The 18,252-nt window shown below is 42.3% G+C and overlaps 1 protein-coding gene across 2 annotated transcripts in view; it reads left to right on the top strand.

The window, feature by feature from the left end:
- Positions 1-8,996: 8,996 nt before the first annotated feature.
- LOC120900919 overlaps positions 8,997-18,252 on the top strand; it is a 286,191-nt gene continuing 276,935 nt past the window's right edge. For both annotated transcript variants that reach the window (XR_005739262.1, XM_040308521.1), the window contains exon 1: positions 8,997-11,516. The gene's annotated coding sequence lies outside the window, so the exon portion shown is untranslated. The remainder of the gene's footprint in view (positions 11,517-18,252) is intronic.

Raw genomic sequence — 18,252 nt, 5'->3', positions numbered from 1 at the left:
GCGATGCTTTGCCGAACTTCTCGAACGATGACAATTCAATGAAAAAAACAGGCGCAGTGTGTTGGAATAGAAGAAAAAGAGTGAAGTTGACAGAAGGCAAAGAACTTAAACCCAGCAGTACTCACCCTCTACCCCATGCTGGGTTGGGCCTTATCTTGCAGCGGTTGCAAAAGGCAACGATGGCGCCTTCGTTTGGGGTTTGTTTTCTTTCATTACTTTTACGGGCTTGTGCTTTATTTGTGCGTCTTGTTTAGCAGATGAAGACGAGCATGTTCTTGCTTTTAAAAGAGGTTTATGTGTGTGTATGTGTCTATGTTTGGAGGCGGGAGTGGGAAAGTTTTGCAGCTGAAAGCACTGCACACAGTTGAATGGAAGCTGCGGTACACATGCAGTGAACGTGCATCGTTACGAGCTGAGATGTTGGCAAAACATGAAGACAACGTGAGAAGGATCGAGGCTTCTTGCAATGTTTGATTTAATGAGATAGTTTTAAAATGTTGTAAGTGTATTAATTCTTCCAAAACGAAGAAGGATTTTGATAGAAAGCTTCTTGTTGTTTTACAAGTTTACAAGTTTTAGAAGGGACAGCTTAAATGCCTTACAAAAAGGATGATATTATTCATGAGAGTCATTTGATTCAAAAAATACTGTCAAAAGTCAATCAAATATTAAAAATGAAATTTAAAAAATATCTTATTATCATATAAACCACCTCTTTTTACCCTTTTCGTGCTTTTATTTAACTTTTCGTTCCAGCCAGACAACAAACCCTTCATGTTAAACGAGCTAACACGACGGTTAAGCTGTTGCTCAGCTTTGCAGATGATACAGCAGAAAAGCCAGCCCGCCAGCCAGACATCCAATCTAATTTTCACTCCCTTACCGCAACTGTCAACTGACAACTGGCATTGGACAGGGATTGAACGTAACCTTTTTTGCGAGTTTACTTGCTGCTGCTGCTGCTGCTGGTCCACCGTGCTCGTAAGTAATATGTCACGTCCAGCGAGCATAACGCTCCCGGTGGGATTTGAGGCAGAGAAGAAAAACAAAATGGAGAAAAAAGTGTTTTGAGGTCAAGAAAGGTGTAAAGCACCCGGGAGGGCATAAACGGTGTAAATGAAACGAATCAACCTACCAAAACCTATGGTCGGCGGTAGCGGAAGGAGGAAGAAATTAATTTTAATTCAAAAGAATTATATTTTCACCTTTTTGTACAGGGAGCAAAACGGATAAGTCTTGCCTCCATTTTGACGCAGGCAGAACATCCATCTAGGGATCCATGCCGCCGGAACACGGTGGTAGGATATATCGGTCAGAAGTGCACCTTGGGTAAGCGTTTTGTTACCAGTGAAAAGGGTACAACGGTACGACACGCGTCCAGACACGCGACACAACTGATGTGGAACTGTCACTAAGTCGCGACTCGTCTCGCTTTATCAAGCTTAGTCACAGTTATTATGAAGCTTAAACTGGCTGCACAGAATACTGTTCGGTTGTGTGGGATTGGTGCATTGTTTATGTATAATATATTTATTTTTGAAGGTGGATGACAAGTAGGGTAAACGTACCTATAGTGGTGGTAATACCAAGAGTGGTGATATTGCACTAAAAAGCGTTCCTTATGATAATTTAAAAGTCAGAAAGTTATTTATGTTAGTTTGAAATGTTCTTTAGTCTTTTACAAAGGGCACTTACATTTTTAATGGTAAAATGGGACCATTCCGTTACTTAGTGACCGAAACATGTTTTCAACATTTCTCAAAAATTCTTAGGATTAGTAATAGTTTCCTTAGGAAAATATTTTATTAACATTCTAAATAAGCAAATAGCAACGCAATTATTGTTTTTTTTACATAACTGTAATTAAATGTTATTGAGCTATTTAAATTAATTTTGTTTGGCCATATTTTTGCATTTTTAAGGGTTGTTTAACATAGTGCAATTATAGGCAAACAAAACAGGTATGTTACTATAGTGGTTATAGTCAAAAGACCAGAAAAAATAAGTCATTTAGATTTTTTCCAGGATATTTTTGATATGTCGTACTGTTTTCACTACACTAAGCTACATAAATGAGTTTTCTGTAAGTAATTTACCAAAAAAAAAACCCCTAAATTTGCATATCTGGCTGAGTAAAAAAGCGACTTTGAATCAAGCACACTTTTCCGGGTGAAGGTTGACTATATTCATTAATAGTACTGTAGTCAATATGTTTGTCGCTCAAATTCATACATTTTTTACAATCATATTATGTAAGAAATCAATATTATGGCAGTAATTCTTGCTTTTCATATGAAAACAGCTTCGAACCTAGGTCCCATTTATATTTTACACAGTTTTTGTTGCATCTTTGTTTACCACCAATATAGGAACACAATACGACGACTATAAGAAGTATACTACCAACATAGGTACAACAAAGCAGTCACTAAAATATGTATTTTTCTGTAAATCTATTGTGTTTGGTGTCAAAAATGGTTGTGATTGAGAAGATAAGACATATTCCATTTACGATGTGTTAAAATATTCATAAATTTACCTTTACCTAAATTCCTTGACACTTTAAATCCATTAAAACACTTCTGCAACACTACAAATTGCACCATTATTGGTACATTTTCCCTAATATATATAAAATAGATTTGAATTTGTCCCGGTTGTTGGTGAACATTTATAAAAACAACTCATTTTATTGATTTGTCATTTAAAAAAATGTTACAAAAAGTCAATGAATTAGAATTCTTCTTTAGCCAATGATCGATTGCATGACATTGATTATTTTCTCACTCAAATAAGCTCACACCGTTCTTGGCAGACGCCGATCTCCCTCGAAAAAGTCGAGATTTGCAAATCCTTCCCGCTGGAAAAATCCATTCCCAAAATCGGTCCCCAAACACCTTAACCGATAACGTCACTAAAGTGTCTTACTGTCTCTATTTCCCTCTCTTTCGCCACAGGCATGTTACGTTTCTTCTTCCCAGGCACAAGAAGGAAATCATTTCATACCCTCTGGGTTAAAGCTGTTCACCTTCATCATACAATTTAGTCTGTCAGTTCACATTTCCCACTCAAGCTTGCTTTCTTTGAATCTTCATGTCTCTCCAGCTCGCCAAAAAAGCGTACTCCCTCGACCAAACATGAAGTGCAAAACGTTTCCTCCCTCACGGGTTACGGCAACGCGAAACAATCCTCATCCTCTCCAGTCGAAAACAATGGTAAAAGATCACATTTTTCGGAGCGCCGAATGTCAAAGAGGAAAAACTTTGAATAAACAATTTGCATACATTTTGTAAGTTTTGCGAGTGAATCCTTGCGAAGCGTTACCGGCATGAATTCAAACGCCCGGGGTCGGGACAATGGGGAAGCCACAGTTTTCTCGCTTTGTTTCGCTTTCCCGGTTGAGGTAGAAATAGCGTGCCAGCGTATCTGCCGTGGCGTGGCGCTAGTGCTCAGGCAAAGTGTTTGTCGGGGTTTGATGACTGGTGTGTCCCCCGGTGGACATAATGTGAAGGGGGTTTTGGAGTGTGCTTTTGGAGCGTGAAAGTTTGTTTGTCAGCAATGTAATACGGTGTAAGTGGGTTTGGTAAAGAGGATGAATGGTGACACAACTTTAATCCGGTTTCTATGTGCTAAATTAATTATAAAAATGTTTGTTTTCATTCGTAATATAATTGGTAGAAAGTGAGTTTTAGATTTAAAAAAGACAAATTTCTACACAAAATCTTACCAAGATCTGTTTTGCTACCACGTTGTGCTACATATCTTCATTTGCTTCCACTTCACCGTTGGTACGTTATCCGGCAAAGGAATAAGCATGTCACGGCAGCAGACAGACCGACAGGCGCGCCTTATCCCAACCAGCCCACGGTCTCCATCTGCGGTGAGGCAATCTTCTTAAAATTCGATACACTGGAGAATTAAATGAAGTGCGTGAATTCCGATTGTGTCAGGTCCGATTAAGGGAGTCCGTGGTTGTGGTGGAGAGAACAGCCGTCGCTTTCTAGGAAATGTTTCACCAGAGCCCGCTGCTTCTGAGCCCCAGAGACGTAGGTTTAACTTTATCACGGAAGCGCTCATACCAACGATGATCAGAGCTAGAGAGCACTTTGGATGATGATTTCGATGTGTTTTTGGGGGCTTGCGAAGAGCCGGGAAGCTTCAATCTAGCCATCCGCCACCAGGCGTCTCCATCGCGGGTTCGCCGCTTGCGCACGACCAGTACTCCATGGAGACGCACGGTCGTCTACGGGGTGGGTGGGGTGACGGGGTAAAATGTTGCTTATTTCCCAAAATGCTCTCTATTGTTATTCTTTGTGATTTCAATTTGAATAATATTATATTTCTCTAGATGTCGTTTTGTCGCCAAATATTCACACGCTCGGGGAATGGTGGGAAGCAATGGGAGTCGCATCCGGAAGTGTGGCTTGTTTCCCACTTCCCGTATTCTATTTGCCTTCGATATTGAAGTTCTGCGCTCCCCGTACCGTGACTGCGTGCGTGCAGTGTATTTTTTCTCCATTGGCCTGCTGTCTCTAAATTTCATTTTTTCCCCTCTCTATTCCTTGGTTTATTTTGCGTTTTTCATTCCACCACCGGAACGGTTTTACTCCCTCCCTCCCCACACCCGGCTCTGCCACAAGGGACTCGTTCGGTTTTACCGCTGGAAATCTTCATTCACTCTTTCCATCCGACCGTGTCTGCTTTTACGCACCACTGTGGCGACGCACAAAACACCGACACCGGGACCGCTTCTCACGCCCCCCAAACTCTTCGGTCCGCTCCCCCCTCGGTTCGCTTTAAAGCGGTTCGCACCCTAATCGTTGGGGTGCCGCGTAAGGCGGTTTTGCAGCCGGCTTGTCGACTTGCCGGCTCACGCACTGTATGGATTTTGAAGGAACGAAAAGGAAAACGTCGACACACAGGAAAAAACCAAACAAACAAACGATGATTTCCCTCAGTACCACCCACCCGGAGCATTTGCGATTGATAGGGTGAGAGGGCGATGGTGAAGAAGAAATGGGAAATTTATGCTGATTTTATGTAATTGTTAATTTGGGTAAACATATTGGAAAATCGCCTAGAAATCGAAACAAGCTAGGCAAGCAGCGGAGCGATACAAAAATCGTCTGGCATTTGATATTTCTTTTGAGTTTGTTTCCGTCTTTTTTGTTACTCTACAGTCTAGTATTATTGCCCTTATTGTGCGGCGTACAGTGTTGTTTGCGCAGCAGTTTTTACTATGCAAAGAAGTAATTAGGTCGAGCGTGGTTGAGAAGCGATGCGAGTGGACGGTTTAAATGGGGCGTTTCGAATTTCCCCAGTGAAAAGAATATGCAGATGTTGGCAGTGGGGATTCGAAGAGGGAGGGAAAGCATTTTACTGGTGAGAGTATTTTGATGTTTAGAAAGGAAAATAAAATAATGATGAAACTGTATCAAGTCGTGTAAGTTGTTGTAAATTTTTTACATATTTGTTAGTTCATAATTGAAATGTGCTGAGATTTTCAACAAAATTTTATGATTTTTTACTCACTTGAATTCCTGTTCAGATAGAATTCAGCCATCTATGTTTTAATTTCAAGCACACCATTTGAAGGTATTGGAGCACACTATACAATTTTGCAACAGTTTTTTACATATACGAGCTTGTGTTCAATACTTATTAGCATTAGAATTATAGTGTTGACAAAGAATGTTGCTCAAAGATTTTTTTAAAGGTTCATTTTATTAAGGTTCATGTTCATATGACATTACCAAAGCCTAATCCAAAGTCTTCAACAAATTTGTGCACTATTTTGCTGAGGCATTTGCTGCCAAATAGAAGTAATGACTAACAAATGGCAGGCGAAGGTACAAACATGGGCTTTGAAGGACAATTACATTATAAACTCAAACATTTAGCATGAATTATTGCAGCATAAATAGAAATAAAGCCATATCGGAATGTGCTGAAGAGATACAAATATATAAAAAAGTAATTGAAAAATTAAAAATATGTAAATCTATAAAAATATCGTTAAATAAATAAATTAATAAATCAATAAAAGTAGATAATTAAACTAATTAATAAATGAAATAATAAATCATTATATGAATAAGTAAATATAAAAATAAAGAAATAAATAAGTGATTAAATAAATAAATTAACAAACAGATAAATAAATAACTTAATAAATATTGAATTAAATAAATTTATGAACGAAAAAATTAATACATTAATAAATTTATATGTAAATAAATAAAGAAATCAATAAATAAATAAATAAATGAAAAAATATCCTTAAATAAATTAACTAATCAATGAACAAAGAATTGGATAAATAAATAAAAAATAAAAATTATACAAATAAATAAATCACTAATTCAATCATTCACACATTACGAAAATAAATAAGGAAAAAAAGGAATAATTAAACCAATAAATAGATATATACATGAACATGTGAAATAAAAAAAAATAACTCAATACATGAACAACATAAACATAAACATAACCATAAGTAAATTACTGTGAAATCTCTTCAAGGTGAATCTTCAAGGGACCATCAGACAGAGAGATATTAGTTACGTTTTCACAAGCCATATTTTTATTTGTGAATCTTTCCCCTTCAACCGAAAATAAGTGTAAAAAAAGGATTCACCAATACGTTTGCGTTCATTCACCACGAATCTTCGCTGGATACTTCTTCTTTGCCACAACAACCGTTGTCGGTCAAGGCCTGTTTGGGGCTTGAACCCATGACGGGCATGTTGTTAAGTCGTACGCGTTGACGACTGTACCATGAGACTGGCTTAAACAATATTGGATACAATTATCGCAATTTTACAAAACAATCTGTAAAACACGGGCTCTTGTTGTAAAATATGCACAATATACTACCGTTAGAACGCTTAGGGCTTTGGTTTGTAAACAAACATTTACAAAACAATTTAAAAAAACTACCAAAACGCCTTTACAAATTGCTTACGCAAATACAATTGAAATGTCAATGAAACACCTTTCGTTTGAAACATAAAACCATTATGTTGAAAACTACTTGTTTTACAGTCTTTACTAAGTGACGTGATTCTAAAAGAATAGGATTTAATATATTTTTTACATAAATTTGTCTCATACATTTGCTTGATTGTATACAAGAGTTAAAAGAAAGCCCTGAAAAGGGGTTTCTGTTTGGTATACAATGGCAGTGAATAATTGGTTAATTGAATTTAATTTGATTGGTTAGAATAATACAATTTGTTTACATTATTTCGATTTGTTACATTATTTAGCTCAAAACACCAAAATATACTCTTAGTTTTCTAGTTCCAAGAATCACTAAGTAATGGTATTATTCATCTCGAGAAATGTGAACAAAATCTATATTCTTTGCGGTTATTGTTTTGTTCTTCTTTGTGTTACCGTAGCCATTCTTAGTGCTTCACTTCAGTGTCTCGTTTTCTGCTTTTTATTTACTTTTAAATTTTACTTTTAAATCATGCGATTGCCATTTTCAAACAAACAGAAAGAAAGAACTGCGTTGTTTTTATGTCGAATTAAGTATTGTTGTTTTGATATTTACATGCATGGCAGAGCCGCATCATGGTGTAATGCTTCAACTTCATGCAGCTTGCCACTTTCAGTCCCTCTGAAACGATTAAACCAGCTAGCAGTAATGCAGTGAAGTAGGAGGCGCAAAAAAAAACAAAACATTCCTCGTAACGCTTTTCATTCATTGTAGCGGCGATCATAAAACCCCGTCATTTGCCACGGTCACGGCAGGGAAGGGAAAGCAAAAAAATGCCTCGGCCCATCGAAAAATCATGCCTCTGTGTGTTTTCAAGTTAAATTACGGCTGTCAAGAGTCTGTCGATGGTGCTGTCGATGGTTCTCCTACCCCTCCTTTCCCCAATACCGCGTTCGTCCGATTCCACCACTTTGCTTGCGTCACAGTGAGCGTTGTGAGTTTGCCTTTGACCCGACTTTGGGTCCCCGCAGTCAAGCAGGGGCAAAAGAAACAGCACCACAGCGTACCGCCATTTGCCAGGCAGCATCGTACTGGCACCGGGCCAAAACCCGTGTCTAAGCGCCAGACGCGGGCCAGAATCCCTACGGAATAGCGAAACACGGCGTGGTGTGAGTTCGGAGCTCCGTCAGCAACGAGGTCCTGGCCAATAAACACCAGCTAGAAATCGACGCGAAAAACGGCAGCCGAGGAGTGTAGGAGATACAGGCACAAAGGGTGAAGAAATAGACGACGACTTCTTCTTGACCGAACACTGACATTTCCGGTGCATGCGCACTGGTTTCGGGGGAGCGGGCACGAGAGTGCAGTCGCTTCGGGTTTCGCTCCTTCCAAACGGGTCGACCAAACGAGTCCCCGGTAAGTGAACTCTCTCGATCTCTCTCTCTCTATGTCGACTCAGGGGAAGGCGCGTGCGAGCTTTGCGGCGGCAGATGATAAACAGCAGGGCAGATTTGCAAAAATTCCAGCCGCACCGAGCGGTCCTACAGCAACACCAACACTAGTGTCCGTTACATAATGTCCCAGTAGCCGGCTTCTAAGAGCTTCGGTTGCCGTGGCGCTCTCGCACTCTCCGTGGAGAGCGTAAAGCGTCATAGTCGCCGGGCCGGAGGCTGTCAATAATAACAACCCGATGCAAATGCAAGAAATCCCGGGGAAAAACAACATTCGAGGCTGTTCGGGGGTTTGCTCTCGCGTGGTGAGTTTTGCAGGCAAATTCACCACCTAACAGGGACGGAGTTAGAGCATACACAAGCCCGGAACGGAATGAGCCTGAAGTTGTGCCGCATTCGGCACACGGTGTATTATAATATTCAAAACATTGCAAACACACACAGTTACCATACTGCCGGACGCGAGAGAGTATTTCCGCACTGCAAGAGAGCGTAAGCTTAGCTAACCCTGCCGTTGGTAACGCTTCGTAACGCTACCGTTGCATCGGTACGCACAGCTGTCACATCATACAGGTCATCTCGGTAGCCGAGACGAAACCGCAGTAGTCTGATTGCAGATTCGGTGCGAATTGGACGTTCGAGTTCGCGGGCTACACGGTGCTAACGGGTGCGATCGCGCGGTCACTTGCGAGTAACGTTCGACGTTAAAATTCAAAACCGTTTGTTTTTTATTTAGTTCCTTACTGTACTCTGTGTCAGTGTGTGTATGTGCAAAGTGTGATAGAAAAACAGGCAAAAAATGATTCACACGGTGGAGTGCTTGCGCCCGCAGGCAAGCAAAAATGCGCCAACGGTTACTATGACCGTGGAAGGATAAAGCGAAAGAGTTGAGTGCAAACGAAACTCACTCCCCTAGGGGAAGGATGAAACAGGAGCCAAAAAAAAACTACCCAAACAAATAAACAAATCTTCTACGTAGTTTAACCGAAGGAAAAAAAACATACCCCTTTCTCAGAATTATTTGTGTGAGCTTAACGCAAAAAAAACCCAAACACATTTGTAACCAAGCTCTAAATAAATCTCCAGAGAGATTGGGTTGACCTGCCAACCGCTTCACCTAGTAACAAGTTCGAGCGGCCAACTTTTGGCGAACATTTTGTCCGCTGAACCGGTGTGACTGAAATTGATTTTTTTTGTTCTCGGTGTGTTGTGAGCAAAAAAAAAAAAGGCCAGCAAAGGTACACCGGACAGCGTTCGAAGTGGCGGCTGCTGGTGGAACCAACCACCAGCCACCACAGTTTAGTTAATTCCCTGCGGCCAACTGCTGGTGACGATTCGGTGACGGGCAGATGTAGCAAAACGCGCGCTGCTCCCGGTGGCACGAGAATTTATTTGTGATTGTGGTTGCATTGAGTGAAAGTTTCATCGTTTTTCATCCCGCAACGCTGTGTCGGGACGAACAACAATCCGGGCACACACACACCGTTTCTATAGCGCCCGGTAATTGTGCTGTATGGGAAAGTTTGCTAACCCAGCTTCCCACAGTTAGTCAGTTTGAGGTGTTTTTGTGTGAGCGTGTGTGTGTGTGTTATGTCGAAGTAAGAAGCTGGCAACGCTAAAAGACAGACGAAGGAGCATGCCGCTTCCGCACACGCACGGTGAAACAAATCTTAATCTCGAACTTAATCTGGCGCCACCACTGCATGGTACACGCTGAACAACTTCCCCAGCGCCCAGAGCCATCTTCTGAAGAAGGTTGACGAGAACAGAGGGCTGAGAAAGAGAGAAGAAAACGAAACTCAGCCACAACACAGCATCCAAACGGTTAAATCGTTTTAACGTTTACGCCGGCGCTTGCTTTGATGCCGTTGTGAATGTGGCGAAATTAGATTAGCTCCACCCCCCTCCCTTTCTGTGTGTGGTACTCCTCCAGCATCGTCTACTAGCCGCTCCGATCGTTCAGCGGAATGTAAGCGCTCGACAAACCATCATCGGAGCGTACTCGAAACGCGCCTGAAAGTAGGCAACAGCTATCAGAAGCAACTTTGCTCCTTTCAAGCCGACGCGCGCCTTCAGTGCGAATGTGTACGGATGTGTTTAGGCGTTTGCCGCATCTCGCAACCACACTACTAGAGCGGGCACCCACTTTCCGATAAATTTGCACCTTAACGTAGCAGGAGCCTGCAAGGCAGGGAAAAAAAGCGTTCCACACAGCAAATGCGAGTGAGATCGGATTTTTGAAAACCGACATCGAGAGCTTTTGAGTGTATCGTTAGCGAGATCGAGAAAGAGTGGCAGAGAGGCGTCGAGGGATTGCTGTTTGTTATTCAGTGTTCTGTAGTGTACCCCGTGTGTATGTATGTGTGTATTTCTGTTCACATGTTCACATGTTCTTGTGTGTGTATGTGTGTGCTTGAAGCGTAAGAGTAACGTGATTGTCAGTGGCCCGTTGTGCGGTTGATTCAATTTTGCTCGCGATGAAAAGGCAAATATTATTTTCTCCACCCCGCACACGTGCAGTGAAAGTGAAATTATCGCATGGTGTATGTTGGTTAGCCTAAAAAAAAGCAGTAGTAGCAACATCAGCAGCAGCACACGTTGGTTAGCTTTCGGAGCGCGCTAGAAGCGCTAGAAAAATAGAAGCAGCAAAACTTTCATTCCGAGGCCGGTACATGAGCCGGTACACTGTCAGGGCAGGTAGACAGCAAGCTTTTAACGTTGACGTACAGCAGCTACGACAGTAAAAAAATAGAATACAAATACACTAAGAACACCGTTCGTGCGTTACATCCAGTAGCACGCGCAGGGGGCGTACGTGAAGTTTTCCTTTTCCAGTTGTCATCCTCCGGATGAAAGTTTAAATCCACGGTTCCTGTGCTGCCACAGGCACGAACATCCCGCTTCACAGGCGAAAGAGGGCCGTGGAGGTGTGCATGAGGTGGGGAGAAAATAAAACACCAAAGTGCTGAAGTGGCAGCGTGCTGGAAGTAATAACAAAACCATACACGCACACGGTGGGCCTCTGCTGGCGTGTGCTGGCGCGATTTCAGCCGTACCAACAGCAACCAACCATCGACAAGGCGCATCCGGTGTGTGTGTTTGAGGTGTTTAAGATTCAGGTAAGTGAAGTTTTCATTTGTTATTTACTTATCTGCCCCCACTGTCCCTGTGGATTGTGCAGAAAGAGACGTGTGTGACGTGATGTTCGTGACGTTCGCGGTGTACGCGGCATGCATTACACGCGGATTTGTCGCGCTGCTTTCTTTTCATTTCCCCGTTTTTGCTGCCGCTCTCGATGCTCTCAATGCTTTTTCAAGCCAAAACCGAAAGGATTCTGTGCCGTGACAGGGGCAACGCGACCGTTAGTAGAGCCTGCGAAAGCGCTGGTACAACCTTACTGGCTGGTTGTTTCTGTTTGCACAAGGGCCACAAAGTCAACCTTGACATCTATCCTCGCGCTTGATGTTTTTCCGACCGCACCGAGGGAAAATACGCTCAGGTGTCAGGTGGTGTTGGTGGTGTGGAAACATACAAAAAATAAAAAGAACCCGTGGCGGGTGTTTTACATGTTCACCGCGCGTTGGTTGGAATCGGATGATTTTACAGCAGCGTCTCTCCCAAGAGCCTGCCAACCAGGCGGTATTGACGTACCGGGACGAAACGACGTTACCAGAATCGGTAAAAACCCCTTTTCTGGGTTCCGCTGGTGCTGGTGCGAAACGTGCTTCTGGGAAAAAAGGCGAAGTAGATGGAAACGAGCTCTTCTTCAGCAAAATAAACAAAGCAATAAAACAGGGGGAAGAGGAAGAGCGTAAAGACACGGATGATGAAACGTGCTCCAAATCGACCATCGCGGTGCCTTTTTATCTTGGTTTCAACCGCGCTCAAGGTGTATATTACCCGTGGCTGGGAGCTGCTTTCGACTACATGAGTTGGAGTTTTTTTTGTTACATCCGAGCGGTTTCTCGATAAAGCCCCGGCTGGTTTCGTTTCGGCTATCGATTAATCATTTCACCAGTTCCAAATTTTGCTGAAAGCAACTCTAAAACACCGATATCGGAAGTTCGGAAGTTTGGCTGAAAAACCCACGCGCCGGCAACCACGAGGGACATTTCGAAATGGCTTGAATGGGGCAAAAATTGCCGTGCCATGCAGAAAAGTTTGCAACTTCTTTCTTTCTTCACTCGAATGTCTTTTTTTTCTGGTCAATAGTCGGTTCCGTTTGCGGAATGAAATATTCAGCCAAGTTGTTCGGGGTTTCATTTGCTCGAACGTGGCCAAAAAAAGTAGTGTATTTTTATTGGATTCCAAGCTTCTTCGGGAAAACAAATGTTGCTTGAAATAGCTGAGCTGATCGGTTTCGAGCAAGCGACTGCAGCAAGAGGTTTTTTGATGAATAATTTGTTTGGGATTTTTCAGACATCATTATCAGCTGTTTGCGAAGTTTGTCTGTGTTTTTTGCGTGCGAGATTTTGCATGATTATAGATACGCCATTGATTAGATAAATGTTGAACATGCAAAAATAAGAGCTTTTATTGTAATGAGATGCCTTTGTATACTTTTTTATAAAGAGACACATTTGAAAAGTTCATTCAGGCTTCAGATGTCTTTGATGACCCTTTTTAGTATATTTGAAAGGTAAACTAGCGGTACTGTTTATTTTATTTGTTGTCTTTTATTTCTATAGAGATGATGGTTTAACTGGTTGCAGGTAAAACTCAACATGTCTTAACTTTATCGGAGTTTTAATGCTTTTGTTAATCTCACTTGTCAAGATTACACATACAATAACAAGGTGTGTGTCTTATTTATCGAACATCAATATTAATATTTTGATCGATGATAACATTAAAAGTAGACTTACAGGCGTCCCCCAAGTTACGATCCCCTTGCGTTATGACGATTCCCAGATACGCTGATTTTGATTTTGACAGTTTTTTTCAATTTCTTGCTGATAACTGTTTCACACACATTTGCAACGATTCCCCAACTATCCCATCTTGATAATCTATATCGTATAAACTGCTTTTGGAGTAAAATCAATACATTATCAACAATTATTTTAAATAAAATACACTATATCATAGATTTCGACTTCGACTCGTACGACTTAACAACATGCCCGTCATGGGTTCAATCCCCAAATAAACCGCGCCGCCATACGTAGGACTGACTATCCTGCTATGGGGGGGAATCAATTAGTCACTGAAAGTCAAGCCCACAAGTGGGTACAGGCAGGCCTTGACCGACATCGGTTGTTGAGCCAAAGAAGAAGAAGAAGTGAAATGTATAAAATCAATTATTGATTATTGCAACAAATGCATAGTTTCTCGTCACTTATCTGTGATTTACGAGAGATTTGTAAACTTTCGCAACTATCTTGGGTCAAACTGTCGCTCCTTTTTGCTATGTTTTATTGCGTAATTTTACTATGCCATTTTTCAACGGATCCAAGATGTGAGCCAACCTTCTTAGATTATGTATAAAACTCTGTGCCAAGTGCTATGATTTCAACTCTACCTGTGAGAAAGGACATTGGAAGAGATTCCAAGGATTCCATTTTTTGGCAAAGGTAACATCTTATGCCCTTGATGTTTTTTAATTCATCTTCTCGATACATTCCACAGGCGTTTCTGTGGGGCTCCAAAAGACAAAATCATCCTTCTGACCTTCTTGAAAAAATCCAACAGGCAAAATCAATATGAAAAAGATTTTTACTCTGTTGTCTAATTAAGAAATCTTTCCGTCCCAGTTCTGTCCTGGTTGATAATGTCACGATTCAGCAAACACCAGCAGGAAAACATTATGTTCTCCGTTGGGGAAACTTTTCTCATCAATTGAATAGCGTTCGAGGTGTTGCTAGAAAGAATCAAACCCTTTGCACCCTTAACATGCCCGCTACCGCGGCATCGTAGCACAGATGTTTGTTTGTTGTACAAAAAATCATCACACACACACACACACACACAGAGTGAATTACGTTCCTGCCCGGTTCATTACACCATCCCAGGAGCGAGAACTCCCGGAAGCTTCACACGCTTGATTACCTGCCAAAGGCCAGCGGGGGGCAAGACGAAAGGCAAATTGGCAGAGGACACACGAACACGTGACAGCGGCAGAAAAGTTGGTTCCCGTTTGTCCCTCCATTAGGCTAACCGTGGTCTGATTTGTGCTGGTGTTGCTGCTGCTACTGCTGCTGCTGCCATGTCACCTGATTGCCACCGCGCCAAAGTTTCTCGTATCGATCCGTGAGCTTTTATCGCTTATTGGCTTCCAACGGGATAGCTCTCGGTGGAGAAATTTTTGCACTTTTGCATCTTGCTTGACGCTGCTGCTGCGTGTGCCAGCTGGCAGGTGACTGCTTCACGCTTTTGTGACGTCTTTTCCACGGGGACCGCGGGGAGGACCAATCGATCGTTCTGCGGCAGTGCGCGACCGCTGCCATACCGTTCGCACCGGACTGCCGTGGGAAGCCGTTTTGCTGCACAAATACCGCCCTGACATAGTCGGAAGTGTTGGAATGCTTTCCATTTTACCACGCGGTCAAATCTGAGCCTTCCGGGTGGCCCAGTGGGTGTGCTAGTGAGGTTAGTGGATTGCTAGGTATAGAAAGGTGGGGTGGAGAAGGAAAAAATAAAATTCATTCTTTACATATTTTGCGGCACCGAAGGCGGAAAAAAGATGTCTTGCCACGGGTGGCTTCGAAGACGGCGGGGACAAACATTCCCCGATGCTCGTAAAGAGAGATTGCACGTTTGGCATTCTTGTGCAAAGTTATTGGGTTTGGTATGTGTGACATTGTGTGGGACAAACATTGAAAGCTGGAAATTTTCTGCAGAATAAAATACTTCATATTGAACCTAAACTGTGACGTTTGGATGATTTTTTTTTTTGCTAAATAATTGGTGAATATAAGTAGAAATGAATGTACTTCGAATGTTTAAACACTTACCGCAAGGTCAGACGACGTGAAATATACAGCGAAATGAACTATTTGACAGGTGAAATATCTGTCAGATAACGCATCACAGCAACCAGCTGATGTGCAATGTAAACAAATAAGGTGTACAAAATCGCAACTAAATCCATTAAATAACTTCAATATCAAGTATTTCGTTAATTTTTAGTCATCAGTTCATCATTTCTTTCCATTTGTGAATGCTTAAGAAGATACTCTTTTTAAGTGATTTTCGAAAGCGGATGTTGTATCACCCCCAACCCTTTAGCTGTCAAATATTTCGCTTGTCAAATAGTTCATTGCGCTGTATATTTCACCTCGTCTGGCCTTGCGGTTACAAGAAGTGGTTAGTATTGATTAATGCATACCTTCAGGCGCTCATATTGATTGAATAAGGACCAACCATTAGATTGTTCTAAAATTACTTATTGCGATGAGCATTGCTCACTATTAAAACGTGCAAGATGTAATTATTCAAACTAGTTACTATAAAAAAATAGTGCTTAAATTAATAAACAATTATTTACATACAAAAAAAATTAAGATACTGTCACAAAGGACGAGATGCAGCGTTTCCCGTTACGAACATAATTGTGCACATTTTCCATTCCGGTTTTCCCCTGTAACCACGAAATCCATACTGCTAAACAATGCGAAGAATCATCGGGCCATCCATCCCCATTTCACTTTGTACAGGACGGCCCCTGTTTGTATGCAATTGGTTACGGGCATAGATCTTCGGCATACACATAGCACGGAAAGTGTGTCAGCGGGATGCAAATTTACTTCCCGACAAACCTCCTTTGGAAAGCAGTCGTGGCCACAGGGAACTCGCCGAGACATACAAACACACAGCCCCAGTTACTAAATTATTCGTCCAGGTCCAACCCGTCGTACTGCTTGCGGCCTGGGTCGTCTGCGGTGCATTGCAAACGCATTGCAATTGCATTTTCAATTCAGGTAATAGAAAAAGCAGAAACGCAGGAAATGAAGCGAGAACAGCAACGATGGAAGAGGACGACGACCAAGAGTGGAGGGAAAAAAACAAAACACGACACGACCAAGAGTGGAGGGAAAAAAAAACAAAACAACCTGCTAGCGTAGGAAACCCTCCATTGAAAAGTCGATGGAAGGCGGGAGGAACCACGACGACAGGACGGTCAGGGGGAAAACAGAAATGAAAAGCGAGCGTCCGGAAACGAAGTTGTATTGACCACTTTTTCATGCCACGCTGTTGGAGAAAAACACACTAACTTCTAGCCAGGCCAGAGGGCGCTGCTTTCGCGTGTGCTCAGGTGGTGTTCTTCCCCATTGCACGCTGCACATTGCGCTTCGCCATTGCGGGTTGCCGCGCTTGGCCGATGGAAAATGGAATTGAATTTCAAGGTTGAAAGCGGAAGTGACGCACAAGGTTTTTGTGCAACAGTGTTGAACAGAAGAAGTAGTAGTGTAGTGTAGTGTGCCCTGTCAGATGTTGGGGACTTTGTTGTTTCGGGAAATATATGGTGGTTGCGTTAGGACGTTTGTGCAAAAAAGAAACAAAAGCACAGCATCTCGTTTGTGCAAGCGTGATAAGGTGTGTTTTTCCGTTTCTTTCGTTACCGTTCTCTGCCTCCTCCCAAAACGACGGTGCATGTGAAGCGAATGAAGAAAGATGTCAAGGATAAACTGGAGTCTGTCACCAATGCTACGAGCAGCAGTTTAGTTTCGGTGCGAAGGGTTTTTTGTTGCAGTTGATGTTGTTGCGTACAACTTGTTTCGCTTTTTGTTTCGGTTGAGCGCACGAACATAAGAAAACGTGCTCTAATTGGAGGTGTGGAACAAGCCGAAGGTGGAGCGCAAAATTTTAATTAAGTCGCGTTGGATTTTTCATTTAGCACGGCAATGGCAGTGATTCATCATCTCCAGAGCTTTATGATTGTTTAATTTTACCTTGTACCATTGTATGCGGATTTTTTTTTTTCGGTAGCTCTCGTCTTTCATTTCTTCGTTGATGGCATGTTACCATGGAAAAAAAGCTGCTAGACAAGTGGTAGGAGAAGGCAAAAAAAAACAAATTAACACGATCAATAGCAAACCAACGCAACTAACTTTGAAGGAGATTGAAAAGGTGAGCAAAAAAATCGTCCCACAATAGAGCTTTCGTGTTGGAAGGACTTTAACAAGAGACACCCTTTTTTTGGGAAGGGACTGTCAGCAAACATTGGTCGCCTAGTGTCTTTCTAGCTTTGGGTTCATCTTTAATTTCCAGAGCCATGGAAACAAAGCACATTTCGTGGGCCTGGCACAACACAAGCAGACTATTGCAGATTGCTGCCTTCGCGTCTTGACGGAGGATGATGAGTAAATTTTTCAAAACCGAAAAGCCTTAAAATGGAAGCAAGCTGGTAAAAGGGTGACTGGTATGAGACACGGTGGTGGCATTATCGACCGCCCCAGTACAATGATGGTTGGCGCGCGTGTAATTAAGATAAAATATTCATGAAGTACTGGGCGCATCCATCGGGCGCGGCTGACATTTTATTATTGCTTTGTTCCTGGAACGGGAGTTTCTCAACAAAAGTGGGTTTGGGGTTTGTCATAACCATCGAAATGTCAACATCACCAAATGGACCAACCTGGTAGCGGTTGGCTGACAGCGGCTGTCAACAGGGGGAACGGGAAAAAAGTGCGCCACTGGAGCAGCGTCGGGAGAAGCGTACAAACGGAAAAGATACAGAAGTACAAATATACGAGTGAAATACAACAAATTGGCGACGAGGAAGTACGAAAACCACGTTATTATACCTAAGCAAAGCTTGTGTTGTTTTCATGGATCCGGCGTCAAAGAAGACCGAAATTCCTGCTGCTTCTGTCACCACACGGGCTGCTGCTAAATCTGCCAGTACCGGAACAC

Source organism: Anopheles arabiensis, chromosome 3 (assembly GCF_016920715.1).
Source record: "Anopheles arabiensis isolate DONGOLA chromosome 3, AaraD3, whole genome shotgun sequence".
NCBI classification, from domain to species: domain Eukaryota; kingdom Metazoa; phylum Arthropoda; class Insecta; order Diptera; family Culicidae; genus Anopheles; species Anopheles arabiensis.
This window is presented reverse-complemented; position numbering and strand designations above follow the sequence as displayed.